The sequence below is a fragment of the Chelonia mydas genome, chromosome 7 (assembly GCF_015237465.2).
Source record: "Chelonia mydas isolate rCheMyd1 chromosome 7, rCheMyd1.pri.v2, whole genome shotgun sequence".
Classification (NCBI taxonomy): domain Eukaryota; kingdom Metazoa; phylum Chordata; order Testudines; family Cheloniidae; genus Chelonia; species Chelonia mydas.
In genome coordinates this window covers 91,535,118-91,555,792 of record NC_057853.1, presented here as the reverse complement: position 1 = coordinate 91,555,792, position 20,675 = coordinate 91,535,118, and the positions used below count along the sequence as shown (strand labels likewise).

At 45.0% G+C, this 20,675-nt stretch overlaps 1 protein-coding gene and 1 long non-coding RNA gene across 3 annotated transcripts in view; both read left to right on the top strand.

The window, feature by feature from the left end:
- The window catches only part of PLCE1 (phospholipase C epsilon 1), a 329,298-nt gene that overhangs the window by 35,511 nt on the left and 273,112 nt on the right, over positions 1–20,675 (top strand). The gene's annotated exons all lie outside the window — the stretch shown is intronic.
- On the top strand, positions 1,629–19,607 carry LOC122466516. The gene is made up of 4 exons (XR_006292111.1): positions 1,629–1,639; positions 7,573–7,583; positions 13,398–13,406; positions 19,495–19,607. It is a non-coding gene; the product is annotated as an uncharacterized LOC122466516 (long non-coding RNA).

Here is a 20,675-nt window from a genome sequence, read left to right as displayed (position 1 = left end):
TTTGACTCCATCTTAAGTTGGATTCATGATGGTAGAATCCTTTTCAGTCATCATCATAATAGATCATTCTTTGTCTTCCACGCTGCCTTTTCCCTCCAGATGGAATCCAATCTAAAACATACCTTGTGCTTCTGTCACAGGGTAGCCTAAGTACCTGACGAGACCGCCATAACTGTGTCTGTATAATTTGAGTCCACAGTCTGCTGACCCATGCGGCACAATACTTCCACATTGGTTACATAATCTCCCTGGTAGATTCCCAAGATTCTTCGTAATGCTGGTGGAATGCATTGAGCTTTCTGTTGTGTACGTCCATTATTTGCCATGTTTCTGAGGCATACAGCAGTGCTGGGAGAACAATCTCATATTACTGTATATATGTATCTTCTTCCAGATGTTTGAAAATGAGAAAATGATCCTATGGCTTCACTGATTGCTTCTTTAGTGAGTTGGCCATGAGCAGATCATAGAATCATAGACCTTAAGGTCAGAAGGGACCATTATGATCATCTAGTCTGACCTCTTGCACAACACAGGCCATGGAATCTCACCCACCAACTCCTGTAACAAACCCCTAACTTATGTCTGAGCTATCGAAGTCCTCAAATCGTGGCTTAAAGACTTCAAGGTGCAGAGAATCCTCCAGCAAGTGACCCATCCCCCATGCTGCAGAGGAAGGTGAAAAACCCCCAGGGCCTCTGCCGATCTGCCCTGGAGGAAAATTCCCTCCTGACCCCAAATATGATGATCAGCTAAACCCTGAGCATTTGGGCAAGACTCACCAGCCAGACACCCAGGAAAGAATTCTCTATAGTAATTCAGATCCCACCCCATCTAACATCCCATCACAGGCCATTGGGCCTATTTACCATGAATAGTCAAAGACCAATTAATTGCCAAAATTAGGCTATCCCATCATACTGTCTCCTCCATTAACTTATCAAGCTTAGTCTTGAAGCCAGATATGTCTTTTGCCCCCACTGCTCCCTTTGGAAGGCTGTTCCAGAACTTCACTCCTCTGATGGTTAGAAACCTTTGTCTATTTTCAAGTCTAAACTTCCTGGTGGCCAGTTTATATCCATTTGTTCTTGTGTCCACGTTGGTACTGAGCTTAAATAATTCTTCTCCCTCCATGGTATTTATCCCTCTGATATATGATAGCAATCATATCTCCTCTCAGCCTTCTTTTAGTTAGGCTAAACAAGCCAAGCTCATTGAGTCTCCTTTCATAAGACAGGTTTCCCATTCCTTGGATCGTCTTAGTAGCCCTTCTCTGTACCTGTTCCAGTTTGAATTAATCCTTCTTAAATGTGGGAGACCAGAACTGCACACAGTATTCCAGATGAGGTCTCACCAGTGCCTTGTATAATGGTACTAACACGTCCTTATCTCTACTGGAAATACCTCGCCTGATGCACCCCAAGACCACATTAGCTTTTTTCACGGCCATATCACATTGGTGGCTCAGTCATCCTGTGATCAACCAATACTCCAAGGTCCTTCTCCTCCTCTGTTACTTCCAAGTAATGCGTCCCCAGTTTATAACAGAAATTCTTGTTGCTAATCCCTAAATGTACATCCAAGGTAGAGGAAGTTCTGAACTCCTCTGTACTCTTCTTCATCAATCACATATGTGCCTGTATTGACAGCATTCTCTCCTGCCTCCATAGTCTTGGTCTTCTGTGTACTGACACACAATCCCACTTTAGTTACTTCTGCTTTTATGCTCATAAAGAGTCTTTTATTTTTTAATTTTGTCCAAGTTGGTATCCAGTATGACAATATCATCTGCAAAATCTAAGTCTCACAGCTTATTGCTTGCCCAAACAATACCATCGTCGTTGGCAGCCGCTCTTGCTCTAGTCATCAGTCTGTGACAGTGCAGAAGAGAAGTGGGGATAATTATGCAATAGCAATTTGAAAGCACTCCATGTCTACGCTTTCTGTCCAGATGCAACCTGCAGACTAGTCATACAAGGCTTTTATCGAACTCACATCTTTGCTGGAATTCCAGAGTGCCTCAGGATCTTCCAGCAGGCTTTTGTAGACACTATATTCAACACTTCTATGAAAATCAAGGAAGTTAAAAACCATCTTCTGCTGGTATTCTAGGCCTTTCTCAAGTCATGTCAAGGTGAAAATCTGGTCTGAACACGACCTACTGGATTGACATCCAGTCTGATCTTCCCTGAGTATTTAATCAACAGCAGTTTTCACCATATTTAAAATGATAGTGCAAAACGCTTCACCAGGTACAGATAGTGTTCTCTCTCCAGTTATCACAAATAAGCTGCCCCCCCCTTGGGAATTTTGCAGATAACACCTCTTGTCTGATCTTTAGGACAGTCTAGGGTTCCTAAACTATTCTATACAACCTGCAGGTGCAGTTAATCATCACTTCCTCTCCATCTTTTAATGTTATAATAGTCTGGTGTTTTCCCTTTCTCTTCAGTTGGTTTATGACTTTAGTTACTTCCTCAAAGGCAATTACTTTTAGTGATATAAGTTGTCTGCTATTTCTTCACATATCTGTGTGTGTTAGTGTTCTGGCTGATTAAGGGCAGCTGGAAATGTTCCATCTAATGGGCTCTCTACCTTTCCTCTGTGGTTAAAATTATACCATCTCAAGTCTTCACAGGGCCACAACGGTTTGAGAATTATGTCAGTTTTACAGATACTACTAAAACCTTTTTAGAATCTCCGCTTTTGTATGCCACCTCAGCTTCTCTTGCTTTATTTTCCATACATTCTCTCATCTCGTCTGGCTGATCTTTTTAACTTTCTTGTGTTTTGTCCACATATTTTTGTTGCGGAATACCTCTTTTACTGCAGTTTCCTTTAATACTGGTCTTCAACAAGCCTCCGTACATTTGGTTGGAGCCATTTTTTTTTCTTAGATCTTCGCATCCACACTTGCTTCTTTGAGAAACTACCATTGTTTGGTTACGTCATCCATCACTGTCTTTAACTTTTCAAATCAATATCTAAGTTGCAGTTTTAAATGTGCCTTCACTTCTGGATATACTAACTTTCTAATATCATAGATGCCCTTTGCCTTTCATGGCCTTACCTTTTTTAGTTTTAGTTTTATTATCCTAATGACAAGATGATGGTTACTTCTAACATCAGCACTCATATATGCTTTAGTGTTCAACAGTGTTCTTCTCCAGTTTCTACTAATGGTAACACACTCAAGCTGTTTCTGGGTGAAGCCATCATTAGATCTCCGTATTAATTTACCTTTCCTTGCTTGGAAATAATGTACCCACAATGCAAAGATTGCATGGACCACAGAATTTAACTAAATGTTCTCCATTGTCAATCTGCCCTGGCATGCCATGTCTGCCCATAATGTGTTCATATTCAGTATTATCATCACCAGCCTGTGTTATCCTCATCGGGATATTTAAAAGCAATGTCATCTTTATTGGTCTAACTAAGGACATGCTGCAGTTTTTCATGGAAGCAGTTTTTGACCTGTTCATCACTATCACTTATTGGCATATAACACTGAACAGCTGTGACTGTTTTGCATGGTTCATCACAAAGCAAACAGTCAATATTCTTGAGTTTACAGGTTCCCATTCCTTCAGTGTTTTAGCTTCCTTGCTGAATAATATATCTAAGGCTTCCCAGTGTTTTTTATCATCCTGTCTTCCAGAATATAAAACATTCATGCCTTTGATGATGATTTGCCTTGTCTAGTCCACCTCATCTCATTTAGTCTAAGTATACTTGGGCAAATATTTTCATTTCTCTGATAACTTGAGTCTTACCTGTGCTCCAAAGTGATCTAATATTCCAATATCCAATTCTTGTGTTAACCTTAGCTGTGAAGATGCCTTGTTTCACTTTCGGAAATTCCTTGCAGCTTTGATTCTTCATCATCATAGTGTTGGCTGCTTGGCCAGTACTGTCTTATGTCCAGCAGATTGTGGTCCCCACAGTTGATTTGTATTAGCAAGTTTGACACTCATCTTGTCTCTGGGTTGATTCCATAATAACAGAAAACATTTTTGCATGGTCAGGTTGTTAGCCTGACTCTCAACCCCCTACCAGAAAGACTGGTGGACTGCCTTTAGTCTGGCTTCTACCCTTCAACCCATGTGGCTTTGGTAATTGTACCGGGAGTTTTGCTTTAAGCAGCATTTAACATTACCTGGAAACTTCATACTGTGCAGCTATGGAAGGACTTTGCTACTGGCAGCAGAATTCCTGCCTCTGGTTGGTACCCAAAGCCCCTCTCTTGAGGGGAATATTGAAGAAAAACTCCACAGCAATGATCTCATGGAGTTTCTCTACCTCTACTGCAGGTGTCTTTTTATAGGAGGGTACAATTGGGCCCCAAATTTGGTATTTTATTGTGAAGAGATTTTAAAAAGAGCTATAACTCTGAGAAGTCTCACTTTCCCCACACCTTAAAACAGTAATTTATTTCACAAACCAATATATTCCTTAGAAGAGAAATAACTTAATTTCTTTTTGTTCTGAAGATTCTATCCATCTGACTTCATAAAAATATCTGAGAATTCCTTGTAGTTAAGGATAGAGTGATTTTTACCAATTTTAGAAATCAGAGATCAGTCTTCTCTACTAAAACTGCTCACCTGCTTTACTTTACTTTTCCATTTAAAAATATGTAAAATTATCTCACTGTACCATACAGTGTTGCTCTGTGGTAAGGTTCACTAACGTGATGTCCCCAGTCATAAATAGTGAAAGTGTGTAGATGTCTATACTTGTGTAGGACTTGGTAGATGGGCCACATTCCAATGAAGGAATGAGTCTGAACCACATATTTACATAACTTGACATCCACTCACTAGATTTGTGTCTCTTTTCACTTAACAAACATTAGCTGAGATCAGATCAGATTGTCACTTGCTCAATTTAGGAATGGATGTATTTTACGTTTCTTGTAAGCAGTTCTACCTTCAATTATTAGAGTCTATCTGCTTTTACATGCACGCTGCTTTCCCTGACCTTTCCACCACCGCCACAATCAGTGCATGTTGTGCAAGATGTTGAAGATTTTGGTTGTGCAGATTTAATTTTAATTTATGGTCCCATATCTACAAATTCAAGAAAAGTATCAGCAGTACATAAAATTGTCATACAAAAGTAGTTTAAATACAGACAAAATAAGAAAAAATAAAACGTTCAGTAAAATTGCCAGAATAATTATTGCAAAGTGAGTAGCTTGTTCGCCATAGGACGGAAGACCAGACAAAACAGTGACCTAAATCTGCAAATTTCACTGTTTCCCAACCTGTCACCTTCCACATGATGGTTTCTGTATTTCCTTTACTATCCTATTCTGTAATTGACCTATTGCGCATAGTATTCATCAAGAATTCCTAGTATCTTTTTAATAAAAATGTAGTGAAAAGTTGTTCTATAATATTACTCCTGTTAGTTTTTTGATTATAGTGTCTTAATAACGTTTTCATATACCTGTGAATGAATTGTGTAATAGCCAAGTATTAATACATTTACTGAGTTTTTTAAAAAAAAAATCAACTTAGAGAGAAATGGTAGCCAGCAAATGAATGTGACTTTTTTTCATACTTTTTTCTCCTTGGTTCACTCTTATGCGTGTTTTGTTGGAACAACTGAGTGAACGTTAGTACAGTCTTTTGAGTAAGAAAATCAGAGCACTTATCCACACCAGAGAGGATTGCCTTGTCACAATAGAATAGCTTTACCATTCAGCATAGTGCTGTCCGTGGTCTAAGTAGAACATGTGGGTATTGTTGATAAGTATCTCTTTGCATGATTGTTTCACTGTTGGTTTGGAAAAGGCACTGTATTGTTGTCTTGCTAAAAAATTTCCTGTTTGCTTGGACTACTGAAGTGTTGTTAAGGGATGTAAGAAGGTGGAGTTGAGGCTTCAGATGTATAGATAATACAGAAATTATTAGCGTCCTTGTATAGTGTATGGCTGCTCTTTGTATATATTTCATATACAGGTCTCCTTGTCCATATAAATACCTTCATATAAATAGGGGATATCAAAGTTCAGTCACTACTTACATTTAGTTCTTCCTTTTTATTTAGTGTATGATCTCTGTAGTGATCAGTAAAATGAAAAGAGGCTCCATTCAGTCCTAGTCTATTTATCACAACATCTTGAATATGAAATATGAAGTCCTGTTGTTCTAGACCATTGGTTTTCAGACTGTGGGTCACAACTCAGTACTGGGTCGCGGAATGTAAGGCACTGGGTCAGCACCGCCGACGGGCCATTAAAAGTCCTGTCGGTGCTGCCTGGCCAAGGCAGGCTAGTTCCTACCTGTTCTGACCCCACACTGAGCCTTGGAAGTGGCCAGCAGCGGGTCTGGCTCCTAGGCATAAGGGCCACGGCTCCCACCCAGTGGGAGCCGGCGGGGTCTGTGCCTCCAGGCAAGAGCTGCACAGAGCCGCTTGCACACCTCCGCCTAGGAGCCAGACCTGCTGCTGGCCGCTTCCGGGGTGCAGCACAGTCTGCGGTGCCAGGACAGACAGGAAGCCTGCCTTAGCACCCCCACTGCACCGCTGACTGAGAGCTGCCCGAGGTAAACCCATGCTCCAATCCCTGGCCCCAGTCCTGAGGCTGAACCCCCAGCCCAGAGCCCTGACCCCCTCCCGCATCCCAACCCCCTGCCCCAGCCAAGAGTCCCCTCCCACACCCTGAACCCCTCATTCCTTGCCCCACCCTGCAGCCCTCACCCCTGCACCCCAACCCTCTGCCCCAGCCATGAGTCCCTCCCAAACCCCTCATCCCCAGCTCTGTTGGGTCATGCGCATCAACAGTTTTCTTCAACTGGGTTGCCAGAAAAAAAAGTTTAAAAACCACTGTTCTAGACAACACATTTCATAACTTTTGGATGGTAAAATATGGTCAATGAATTTTGTAAAATAGTGCTCTTCCCACACACGTTTTCTGTGATGCTTGAGCCAACAAGATGCTTAGCATCCTAGCCCCAAGGCAGCAAAGGACATACAGCACTTACCTAATTTTTAAGTGCACAAGTACTCCAATTGACTTTCAAGTTAAGCATGGACTTACATGATTTGCTGGTTTGGGGCCAAAATGCTCATCTCTTTTGGAGGAGCAATTCTTTAAACAGCTATGCACAATGCATTTCCTCAACGCAAAACCTAAAAGGTCCAAAGAGGAAAAGCTAGTGAAAACAGGATGCAAAAATGGTCATTGTAATACCAGCTTGAATGTAAAGGTCTTGCACCTAACTTTGAAGACCGCTAGAGAGGGACATTGATCCAGTATTGCCAACCCCAAGTGTTCAAAAATCCTGAGTCAGGCCCCAGAAATCTTTAAATTAGTTTAAAGATAATGAGACTTAAAAATAATCTCATGGGTTTTTTTTATTTTACTTTTACTTTTTTTTAAAAACCTTCAAGATACAATCTGTTCAAGTCTTTAAGCTTTTCTTCACAGCCATGAGGGCTAGAATTTTTTTAAATGAAGGCTGAGATTCTCACATATCACATGACTCCAGGACTTGGGGCTTTAAGAAATACATCAAATATTTGTGAGAGCTGGCAACATTGCCTGTGGTTATGCTTAGGAAGGGAGTTCTAAAGTTTTCTTGAATCAAGAAAACACTATCCCTGGCTTGATTGAAGAATAGCACTGTGATTGGTGCTTAATTCCCATCACCTGTAAGGGAAGGGAGATGAGCTCTGCACCTAGGAATGATTAACTGATTGTCTCCTGGCCAGAGAAGGAGGAGCTAGATGGTATAAGGAGCAGAGAGAGCTCCCTTGGAAATGGAAGACCCAGGAAAGAGAAGATAGGTGGAAGAGTTCCCCTCCAGGGTAGAGGCTTGGAAGAAAGGCTAGTTGTTGTGATTGGCTGCTCCTATAGCTTTGATTTCTAGTAAATGTTAGCTTCTCAAGCTAGGGTCTCTAAGGACGAGGGAATGATCTATAAGAACATGAGGGGTAGAAGTTGAGTGATACTTGGCGTCCTAGCAGAGAAAAGCCCTGGGGTCAGTAATGGGATGGAGGGGAGGAGCCAAAGTTGAGCCCAGGAGGGGAAGAGAACCTTTTGTCTGTCAAGCCCATGATTGGTGAAGGACCTTTTTTGTTTAGAGCTGAACCCAGAAGGTATCAAATTATTGTGTGACTTGGCTGGAGGGCTGAGCGATAGGGACTCAATTGGGCAATCTGGAAAAGGGACCATCTGAAACTGACCCTCACAGGTAGGGTTGCCAGGTGTCTAGTTTTCAACTGGAATGCTAGGTCGAAAAGGGACCCTGGCAGCCCCGGTCGGCACTGCCGATCGGGCTGTTAAAAGTCTGGTTAGCAGTGCAGTGGGGGCCTGGGGCTAAGGCAGGCTCCCTGCCTGTCCTGGCTCCATGTGACTCCTGGAAGCAGCCGCCAGGTCCCTGCAGCCCCTAGATGCATGGGCGGTCAGGAAGGCTCCGTGCACTGCCCCATACCTGAGGGCTGGTTCCACAGCTCCCATTGGTCAGGAACCACGACCAATGGGAGCTGTGGGGGCGGTGCCTGCGGGCGCAAGGGTAGTGTGCAGAGCCTCCCTGGCTGCTCATGGGTCTAGGGGCTGCAAGACCTGGCAGCCGCTTCCTGGGTAAGTGCCGCTGGGACCCCGCACCCCAACCCCCCTGCTCCAGCCCAGAGTCTCCTCCTGGAGCCTGCACCCAAACTCCCTCCCGGAGCCCTCTCCCGCACCCTGAACCCCTCATCCCCACCCCAGAGCCTGCACCCCCATCCAGAGCCCCCAACCCTCTGCCCCAGCCCAGTGAAAGTGAGCGAGCGTGGGGGAGAGCAAGCGGCAGTGTGTGTGTGGGGGGGACCGGGATGGAGCGAGCAGGGGTGGGGCCTCAGATAAGGGGCAGGGCAGAGAGGGGGGCCTCGGGGAAGGGTTTTGTGCAATTAGAAAGTTGGCAACCCTAATCACAGCCCTGGAAGTGCAAGAGGCAAAGTCTCCTGCAACAGTGCATCCAGGGAGGAAGGGGGCACTCTAGTGGTAAGGACATGCATTTACAAGCACCAAAGATAAATGTTTGCATGGCTATTACAATAACACCATTAAAATGACAGGTTTCAGAGTAGCAGCCGTGTTAGTCTGTATTCGCAAAAAGAAAAGGACTACTTGTGGCACCAGTCTCTAAGGTGCCACAAGTACTCCCATTAAAATGAATATTAATAAAAAGAAAAGGAGTACTTGTGGCACCAGTCTCTAAGGTGCCACAAGTACTCCCATTAAAATGAATATTAATCAAAAGAACAGGAGTACTTGTGGCACCTTAGAGACTAACAAATTTATTTGAGTATAAGCTTTCGTGAGCTACAGCTCACTTCATCGGTCTGTGGACTGCACTGAAGCTTCTGTGCCCCTGATATGTTAAGTAAGTGGCATTGAAGTCTGCCTCTAACTCCTCCTCTTTATGAGGCATTGCTTCTGCAGAATTGCTGAAAGCATGAAGCACAGGTCAGAGCCAATAGCTGTGTGTGCGCCGCTGCCAAAACCTTTGAGTTTGAGCTGCTCCATGTTGAAGCCCCTGGAGAAACCTCTCAACATTTGGAGATCTCCATGTTCAGGTTCCTTTGCTTGTTCAGTTCTTGTTCACCTGGCAAATTCAGCTGTAACACAGGAAATGCTCATTTGTCCCCAAACCTGCTTATAAACAGGATTCTAGTAGATTCCATAGATTAGACTGTATGAGTGTTTCATAACCAGATCAACGATTTGGTGTAACAAAGGTTTAAAAAATTATACATTCCTTAGGATTATGTAGTTTTTTATGTTTTAAAATATTTTGGATGTTAGATGTAAAACTGAATAATATGAGGAACTCTTGCTTCCTATGTAATTCAGGAAGTGACTAGAGGACCTAGTAGTTGACAGTAGTGCCAGTTAATGATCTGTTATCTGTGTGTTTGTCATATTGACATAATGCTACCTCAGATAGTCAAAGTATTGTGAGATGAGAATTTTTTCCCCTGTGTTGTGCTGGGAACGTGAGATACAGAGTGTGCTCTCAGATGATGATTTCAAAGAAGCACAATTACAAATGAGGTTTGGTCAAATTTTCAGGTGTTCGCTAATTTTGGATGCTGCTCTTGAAACACCAAGAGTAATTTTTCAGAGGTGCTTAGCATCTAGAGATCTAGTCAAGCTTCACATAAGCTGCAAGTGTACTACCACCTCTGACAATCAGAATCTGTGTATTTAGAATTAGGCACCCAGAAATTGGGACAACAAAAATAAGTGGGCACTCTTAAGGGGGAAAAAATAAATAAAATGTGGACTAAATGATTTGTCCAAGTAAAGAGAGCATGTTAATCTCAGCCATGGGATTGGAATCTAGGTCTCCTGACATTCAGTTCCACTCTCCAAACACTGGGTGACTCAGTATTCTATAAATAGTATATATTTGTATGTTTATGATTAAAGGAAGATAATATGGAAATGCCCTTTTGGTTAGTTTAATCAGGTTTAAGCTCCCCCAATAACCTGGTTAAACTCAACGGTTTTCTTTTTAATGATGAATTAGATTATCCTATTTTATAGCATTGTGATGGATATAGTGTTTCCCACTCCCGCTACATGCAGGAAGATTTAATAATGTGCATGCACAATTTTCTCAAAAGGTAGATAAAATTGAATATGAACTGTAATTTATAAAAACAAATTTACTTGACCCTAGTTTGCTAAGACTATATAAAAGCATTTTCTTGGTGTCAGTTTTTTCACTATGATGGCTAATGCTATTTAGGAGAAGAAAAACAAAGGTTAATAGAGTGGTAACATAGTCATCCACCAATAGGAGTGACTGAGAAAATCATTTTGCCAAACTCTAACTTCTCAGGGTCTGAAACAGTAGCTGTGTAAGAAATTTACTATTATCTTGTTACAGGTGCTCTCTTGTCAATTTGCCAACTCATTTGGCTGGCAGGAGGAACCAAAGCCTGAAGGCCCTGTTTTGTAACAGGAAAATTTCAGGTTATAGGAGCACAAGAACAAATTTTACTCAAATTAAGTAGTGGCAAAGTCCAAAAGAAATGAACAATTAGAACTCATGGTTCAGAATCTATACTTCCTTATTGCATAAACACCAAACATAGGGGTTTACACGATGGAAATTGCAACTGACCCTTTGTTAAAGTTAAGTGGTTATCCCAATGGCAATAAATTTGTGTTCTTCTAGTGCTTGCGCATGTCAATGTTAGGTGTGCGTATGCCGCATGCACCGCTGCTGGAGACTTTTCCCTGAGTGGTATCTGTGGGGCTGGCTCTGGCACCCTTTGGAGTGATGCACTCACGCGCTGGTATATGAGGTGCCGCCGGCTCTGCGCCTTCTCAGTTCCTTCTTACCTGCAGGAACAGTGCTCTTGCTTCGGCAAGCCTCTAGTGGTTTCTCCTGATTTCCATTGTAAATAGTAGTATAGTTTTTCACTGTTTAGTTAGTTCCCTTACGGGATGTTGTTCCTAGGACGGGGCATGCCCTGGTCTCTGGGCTTCAAACCATGTTCAGTGTGTGCTAAACCCATGCCGGTCAGCAACCCTCACTCTAGCTGCCTGAAGTGTCTGGGGCAAGCCCGCATTTGTGATAAGTGCAGGATTTGCAAGGGCTTCCGCTTGTGAATCCAAAAGGACAGAGATTGGACTCAAAGCCCTCCTGATGAAATCTGTGCTGAGACTGGCTTCCGAGTCAAGTTGATCAGACTCTTCACCGAGCATGTCTGCCTCTGTGCGCAGTGCTCCTCTGGCACCGTGTCGTCCTCTGCACTGTTCAACATCCCCAGTGCTGAGGAAGAGACAAAAGAAGCGCACCGAGAGAGGGCACTCCCAGTGCTTGCAGGGAATACAAAAGATTTAGGAAGTGAGTCGTGACCCGCACCCGCGGGAAGAAGCAGGTCTTCTGGAGGCACGCTCAGAGACAGATTACCAGTCTCCATCCTGGATCAGCAACTTCCTCTTGTGTTTCTGGACCACCTTTTGCCATACCTACCTGCTTGGGCGGCTATTACATTGGACCGCTGGGTACTGAGTACTATTGCAGTGGGGTACCACCTCCAATTTGTTTCTATCCCTCTCCCAGACCGCCCCCCCCATTCCTCTTCAGGGACCCTTCTCATGAGCAACTTCTTGTCCAGGAGGTTCAGGCCCTCCTGGGGGTAGGAGCAGTGGAGGCAGTTCCTTCAGAACTGAGAGGGAAAGGATTTTGCTCCTGATACTTCTTGATCCGAAAGGCAAAATGGGGGCCTATGGCCTATCGTAGACCTACATCACCTCAACAGGGATATCAAGAAGCTGAGGTTCTGCATGGTCTCTTTGGCCTCCATTGTCTCGTCGCTAGATCCAGAAGACTGGTACACTTCCTTCAACTTGAAGGATGTGTATTTCCATGTCCATTTTTTGGGGACACAGGAAGTTCCTCAAGTTCATGGTGGGTCACGAACACTGCCAGTTTACATTGCTTCCCTTCGGACTCTTGGTGGCCCCAAGAGTCTTCATGATGTGTATGGCAGTGGTAGCATCTTCCTCAGGCCCAGAAGAGTATAAATTTATCTGTACCTCGACGACTGGCTGATAAAAGCTGTTCAGTGGTAACGGCCACCTGCAGATCTCTGGGCCTTCTCATAAATGAGAGAGTCGACGGCGATCCCAGTACAGATAATAGAATTTATAGGAGCAGTGCTTGACGCCTCCAAGCCCAGGCATTCCTCCCAGAGGCCAGATTCAAAGCCATCATGGTCTTGGTCTCTCAGCTGTTAGCTCGTCTGCTGACAACTGCCCGGGTATGTCTGCAGTTTCTGGGCCACATGGCGGCGTGCACTTACATAGTTTGACACACATGGCTGCACCTCCAACAGCTCCAGATGTGCACTGTTCTCTTGGGAGTGCCCTTCAAGACCCCGCAGCCTGTGATGACCGTGGTATCTGACACGTCGGATCTACGGTGGGGAGCTCACCAAGGCAACCTCAGGACTCAGTCTCTGGGTGACAAACAAAATGTCCCTCCACATAAATGGGAAGGAACTTAAGGCAATCCGCTTGGCATGCGAGGTGTTCCTCCCCCAGCTCATGGGCACAATGGTACAAGTGTTGAGGGACAATACAGCAGTGATGTTCTATGTCAACAAGCAGGGAGGTGCCCGCTCAAAGGTCCTTTGTCAGGAAGACCTCGGGCTATGGAACCTTTGCATGAAGCATTCTGTCCACATAGAGGCCATGCACCTGCAAGGGGAATGGAACGTACTAGCAGATCGCCTCATCAGGCCCTTTCCTCTCACCGTGAGTGGTCTGTACACCCGGAGGTAATCAGTGCAATCTTCCACCTGAGGAGTCCCCCACATCTGGATCTGTTCACCACTTCAGAGAACAAGAAGTGTTCCCTCTTTTGCTCAAGACTCTGCCAGGGCAGGGGTGCTCTGTCTCAGTGGTTCTCAAACTTTTGTACTGATGACCGTTTTCACACAGCCTCGGAGTGAGACCCCCCCTTATAAATTTAAAACACTTTTTTATATATTTACCACCATTATAAATGCTGGAGGCAAAGCGGGGTTTGGGGTGGAGGCTGACAGCTCGCGACCCCCCATGTAATAACCTCGCGACCCCCTGGGGGGTCCTGACCCCCAGTTTGAGAACCCCTGCTTCATCCATGGTCGGACATTCTGCTGTATGCTTTTCCACAAATTCTTCTGATTCACAAGGTGGTTCTGAAAATACAAGTGGACAAGGCAAAGGTCATTCTGATAGCCCTGGCATGGCCTCACCAACATGGGTTTGGCATGCTCCTAGACCAGGGGTGGGTAAACTACTGCCCGCCGGCCGGATCTGGCCTGTCAGGGCTTTGGATCCGGCCCATGGGATTGCCCCCTGTGGCGCTGCAGGCCCTGTGCCGCTCTCAGAAATGGCTGGCACCACATTCCTGGGGGGGCAGGGGCACAGAGGGCTCTGTGCTTTGCCCTTGCCTCCAGGCACCGTCCCCACCCCCCGGGGCCGTGGTTCCGGCCGCTTCCCGGAGCGGCACAGCGTCGTGTGTGTCGCTGCCACCCTGGAACCGCTTTAGGTAAGCGGCGCCGGGCCGGAATCTGAACCCCTCCTACATCCCAACCTCCTGGCCTAAGCCCCTTGCCTGCACCCCGCACCTCTCCTGCACCCCAACCTCCTGCCCGAGCTCCCTCCCGCAGTCTGAACCCCTGCCCTGAGCCCCCTCCTGCACCCCTTCCCTCAGCCCCCGCTGCACCCCGCACCACTCCTATACCCAAACCCCCTGTCCTGAGCTCCCTCCCGCAGTCTCCACCCCTCCTGCACCCCTGGCCTGAGCCCCCTCCTGCACTCCGCACCCCTTCTGCACCAACCCCCTTCCCTGAGTCCCCTCATACACCGTGCACCCCTCTTCTGCCCCAATTCCTTGTCCTGAGCCTGTTCCTGCACACCGCACCCGCTCCCGCATCCCAACCCCCTACCCTGGCCCTGCATACAATTTCCCTACCCAGATGTGGCCCTCGGCCCAAAAAGTTTGCCCACTCCTGTCCTAGACCTAGCTGTTGCAGTCCAGTGAACTCTCTCCCTCAGACCAGACTTGATCTCGCAGGATCAAGGGAGGCTCCTCCATCCAAACCTTGCAGGACAATCCCTGACAGCATGGCTGCTGTGTGGCTGAATCCGGAAGAAAGAGCGGGTTCTGAGCAGGTGCAGCAGGTCTTGCTAGAAAACCGTCTATGAGGGCAACCTACCTGGCCAAATGGAAACACTTCTCCTGTTGTTTCTTCTGTAAAAGTTGACTTGGTGGCAATTTCAGCGTTCCATCTCTGGATCCATGGCAGGTTGATCTTTGCACGGAAAATGATGGGCAGAGTTATCAAATGGCTGGAAAGTCTCTAACTGCACGTTTGTGCCCCCATCCTGACTTGGGACTTGAACCTGGTTCTGTCTTGGCTATTTGGGCCACCCTTCGAGCCTTTGGCATCATGCTCCCTTCTGGTACTCTCATGAAAGGCTGCTTTCCTGGTGGCGCTCAGAAACCCTTCTTGCTGAAGTGATCTTCTTGCATTAACCTCTGAACCCCCTTAAACCACCTTTTTCAAAGACAAGGTCTGGCTGTGTCCCCACCCAGCTTTTTTGCCCAAGATGGTGTCGCAATTTCACATCAAACAGGATATCTTTCTACCAGTCTTCTGCCCGAAACCACACAAGTCAGAAGAGGAGCAGTGTCCGCATTCTCTGGATGTAAGAAGGGTCTTAGTCTTTTATATTGACAGGACAAGACCCTTTCACAAATTGATGCAGTTTTTTGTTGTGATAGCGGATAGGATGAAGGGCCTTCCACTGTCGGCCCAGAGGATCTCCTTCTGGATCACAGACTGTATCTGGGCCTGCTGCGAGCAAGCAGGGATCCCATCTCTGGCCATTGTAAAGGCTCATTCCACAAGAGTGCAGGCATCCTCAGCAGCCTTCCTGGCTCATAGTCCTATGCGGGACATTTGCAGGGCCATGACTTGGTCATTGGTGCATATGTTTGCATCAAACTACACCATCACCCAACAGGCCAGAGATGACAACAGCTTCGGCAGAGCTGTGTTGCAAGCCGCATGTCCGTGAACTCTGAGCCCACCTCCAGGGATGCTGCTTGTGAGTCACCTAACATGGAATCGACATAAGCAAGCACTCAAAGAAGAAAACACAGTTACATGCCTTTTATAACTGTTCTTTGAAATATGTTGCTCATGTCCATTCCGTTACCCACCCTCCGTCCCTGCCGTTGGAGTTGATGGCAAGAAGGAACTGAGAGGGTGCGGCGTCGGCAGCGCCTCATATATATGGGTGAGCATGGCACTCCAGAGTGCACTGGAGCTGCCCCTATAGATCCCACTAGGGGAAAAATCTCTGGCAGCAGTGCACACGGCACACATATACCTAACACAGAATGGACATGAGCAACAGTTATGAAAGGTAGGTAACTGTTCTATTCATGGTGGCAGGTTTCAGAGTGGTAGCTATGTTAGTCTGTATCCACACAAAAAAACCAAGGAGTATTGTGACACCTTAGAGATTAACAAATTTATTTGGGCATAGGCTTTCGTGGGCTAAAACCTGATGAAGTGGGTTTTAGCCCACGAAAACTTATGCTCAGATAAATTTGTTAGTCTCTAAGGTGTCACAAGTACTCCTCGGTTTTTTTGTTCCTTTTATATCATTGTATAATAAAAATGTAAGGAAGTTGTCTATGAAATGGTATGCAGTTGAACTGTACTCTAATACAGAGGTTCCCAAACAGTTTTCCCTGAGGACCACCTGTACAGCTGCAATAGGTGCTGTGGCCCACTATTAACATGTGCCCATCAGGGAGAGGGGTCGCAGGGGGCATGCGCAGCTCCTTGCCTCAGTAGGAAGCAGGGCCTGTGAGAGGGCAAAGGGGCCAGGCAGGTGCCACAGCCAGCCCCTGCCGACACCCTCTGCCTCAGCAGCCTGCTGAGTGCCTTGAGCTGATCACCTACCCAGCACCCTAGAATGCCTCACAGGCACCCCCTGCGGGGGAATGAGGGAAGGGCTGAGGGCCCACCAGTGCCGGGCAGAGGCAGGTGCTTAGCTGGGCCCGGCCCTTGCCTTGATGGTCCTGATCACCCATTGCTAATCCCCAATCCCTGGGCTGAACAGCCATGGATCGCGGGGTGCAGCGTCTCACAACGGGAATGGCCACAAACTCTCCAGCTTTCCTGGGAGCTGTTGCCTCTCAGGGGTGTACCTTTCTTCTGGCCCACTGCCCGGTGCCTTTACCACCTGCCAGGGACGCTGGACTCCTTCGGCCCTGAGCAGGGTCCATTGCCAGCCACCACTCTGCCAACGTGTACAGTTTGGGGGGGAACCAGCCCCCCAACTCCACTGATGGCGGACCATCCTGGATTGTGTCACAACCCATCTTTGGGCTGCGACCAACAGTTTGGGAACCTCTGCTCTGAGTAACAACTATATCCTTGATCAGAGTGCACAGCTAGAGTAAATAGGATGTATGCTCAGGGAAAGAGGTACAGGGTTGAGGAACAGCCACATATGTAGTAGCTTGCACTGAGCCACTTGTGCCGCAACTAAGTCAGGCTATAGAGAGCAGAAGGTGATATGGATTGCTGCAGTCTCGCTATATAAGCTGTGGGAGAGTGGATCCCTGTTGTGATTAGGGAGTCCACACACACTGCCATTCTACTGATCCACCGTTTTACCATTTTGGCTTCATATTGCACAGAGCATTGGAATCTCCCTGAACGGTCCTGCCCCTTTTTTTTTCCTTTAACCCCCCAGTTGCCCCACACGTGCATTTCCACCATTTTAGGTCTTTTCTGATTGCAGGTGGGGCTGAAGAATTTGGCCCGAAACCAGTAACATTTATGCTAAAACCTGTTTAGCATGACCCCTGTTATAAATATATTCTTTACAGTTATTCTACTTTATATATGGTTGTGGGTTAGGTTTTTTTCTGTATTTTCACACTTTGAAATAACAATTTCCTCCCTACTGTCTGGAGGAGGGATTTGCATGACAATGTGGTATAAAGCAAATCTGCTAAGTGCTGTTCCCCCCATTTTCGGGAAATTAATTTTCTTCCCTTCTACTCCTCTGACCCTTCTGTTACCATTTAGAAATATCTCATACCTGGGAGGGGGTATTTCTAAATTTTAAAAGAAAGTTTTATATTTTGAAGTTCAAAAATACTGAAGAATAGATAAAATTTTCCTTTATATTGTCTCAAACTCGGAGTGTTATTGATATTCTTTTTATAAAATTCAGAATCTGAGATATTCAAACACGTTTTAAAGCATAGGTTCATGAGCAAACATAATGAAGTGGAGGAGGGAAGTAAAGCTCCAGCAACAGTGAAGCCAAATGGACACAGAATGAGGTTTCCGCTTTGGCAAATGCTGTAAAAATTAAATTGAACTGGGTTAAATGAAACTGTATACTTCTATTTGCTTTGGTCAGGGTTACTCCATTTTTATGGTTTTGCCTTTAGATATAGAAGCTGTGTACTGTTTGCATAAAATAGTCAATTCTATCACTATCATGTTTGATAGGTTTATCGATAAATTTGTTTGCACTTCTATGTGGTAGTGGCTTAATGGCCTTCTTGCTTCAAAAAGATTTTGGGCCAAATTTTTAACAAAGTTTTAGCTCTGAGCACATTCATGTATTTAGAGCCAATAGTGTGGGAGTCTTGGCAGGAGTAATAAAATATGCCTTCAGTTTTTCCAGCTTTTCTGTCCTTCCTTCTAGTGGTTATTCCTTAACTACGAAGAAGTACAGAGCTCTGTTTTAGAAAATGTCACCTCTCAATATATTAAAGTTAATCTTAGATCTTCATAAATCAGATTTTTCTAAATTATTGTCAAACTTTTTAATTTTAAACACTTCACCTGCCTGTCAAAAGGACAGGATCTGATAAGCTACTTAATATTTGTTTAATATTTGTGGCTAAAATCTGCTTGAGTCAAGATATTGACAAATCTGCTCAAGAGTCAAGATATTGGAAACTGGAGACACATGTGAGTTTAGCAAGATCATATTTTACATTTATCTAACACACTTAATTCCGAGGCATCTCAGAACCCTGAAGAAATTATACACCTACAGGACTACTGAAATATTTGGGGTAGATAGCAGTCAACGGGCCATGTCATGCTGTTAGGAAATTTTAGGCAAGGACATGTAGGAAAATCCCTATTCTTAAAGTGCCATGCTACCATCAATGTCTATACAGAAAAGAATGGAGGACACCTTGAAAACTGTGGTCCTAATGTTCCATGGTGCTCAGTTTCTTACCTGTGAAAGGGTGAGTTCCTCTTACTAGAATATGAACATGTGGCTCCAGAGAGTCTAGTTATTGCAAATATAGACCCTTCTCTTCATTCTGTTTCATGTTCATTCATGCACATCCATTCCCTTCAACAAGGTGGTACTCAGTATCAAGATATCAGGGTCACAGGCACAGCTGGCTCTCAATGAGCTCCTTCCAAATGGTTGTACTTGTTGATTGGGCACGGGAACTAGCAGTCTTCTACTTGAGCCTTGCAGCAGTCATATGGTGGCTGCTCAGTGCATACCATGCCTGTAGCTGTGCTTTCCCTGCTCTCACTTCCAGTCCTTGCTCCAAGCCCTACTCCTGCTCTAGCTCTAGCATCAGGCTGTATCTGCTCCATTCTGGTTTGACTCCTGGTTCTGACTCTGGCTAAATCCCTGACTAAGACTCCAGTTTACCCTTTGGCTTAGACTTGACTTTTGATTCCTGGTTCTGACCCCCTGGCTACATCTGACTATGATTCCTGCTTAGGTTTTGGCTTCTGACTCCAGTTCTGACCTTTGGCTTAGCTCCTGATCCTGACTCCAGCTTCAGCCTTGAACTAGTGGATTCCTGGATCTTTGCTTGCCATTACCTGAACTGTCACTACAACCACCAGGCTCCACCCACTAGCTAGGCCACCCATAACCCAGCAGCTTGTATGAGCCGGGTCGGGGTCTTCTTGGAGTCAGGTTGCTTGGGAATGCAGCCCAAAGCTGCTGGTAAACTCCATCTAAGGCTAAATACTGGCACGAGACCGATAGTCAACAAGTACCGTAAGGGAAAGTTGAAAAGAACTTTTGAAGAGAGAATTCAAGAGGGCATGAAACCGTTAAGAGGTAAACGGGTGGGGTCCGCGCAGTCTGCCCGGACGAGTTCCAGGAGGACAGAACTGACATTGAAAACCAAGTAATAACTGAGCATAGTGTAGCAGTTAGGAACAATCAGGATTAATCATAGTGGTGGTATGCAGTACTGTATAAGAGATTAGGAAAGCCATCGGAGTGTTAACACAGAGTAAAGCTGAACACATCAATACAGCAGTCAGACACAATCATGATGACTCAGGATGGCATGGCTGCACTGAGCATTCATCAAGAATACCAGCAATAAAACAGATCTGGGAACATAAAAATTCAGTCTCTGGGACTGATAGCTCATTGTTTTCTTAATCTGTATATACCTAATAACTTCACCAGCAACTTCTGATTTTAGAAGTCATTCTCTCTCTCTACAAAACATTTACCATACAGTTTTTACGTTTTGCATAAAACATTGTGCAAGTGCTCACTTTCATAATACTTAAAAAGCACAACAGAACACAAATTTAAAAATTTAAGTCAAAAGTCAACATCTCATCTTTTTGATCCTCCTTCTCTTAATCCTGCAATTTTAGTAGAGTCACAGTCATTCTAGCATTAGTAGAAGGGCCTGCTTGGCTGGTACCTGATAACACGTATGTATGGATGATATTTTCATTTTCATTCAAATTCACACAAATATTGATAAATCCACTAGATCCTTTTCCTCTATGGTAGAGGGAATGCCTAATATTCAGACTGATGATAGGATGTCCATAGCCATGTAAGTTGATAGCTAATAACCCCTTTAAAAATTTTTCTATATCTGTTAAAGATTTCCTTACTCTTTGTACTTAGCCTCCACATTCACTTGCTCTGGATCTAATTGAACAAACTGACTTTTTTCGCAGCAGTAAGTTTTTTGAAGACCTTGTTTCAGCTTTATTTTTCAAGAGTGCATTGATTGTGTTTTTTTCTCAGTTGTCAATAAACAGTCCTAGGGCCTGGCATAGAGGCCAATAGACTAGTTATTCCTGACATCTTTAATCCTGAAGCCTCTTCAGTGCTT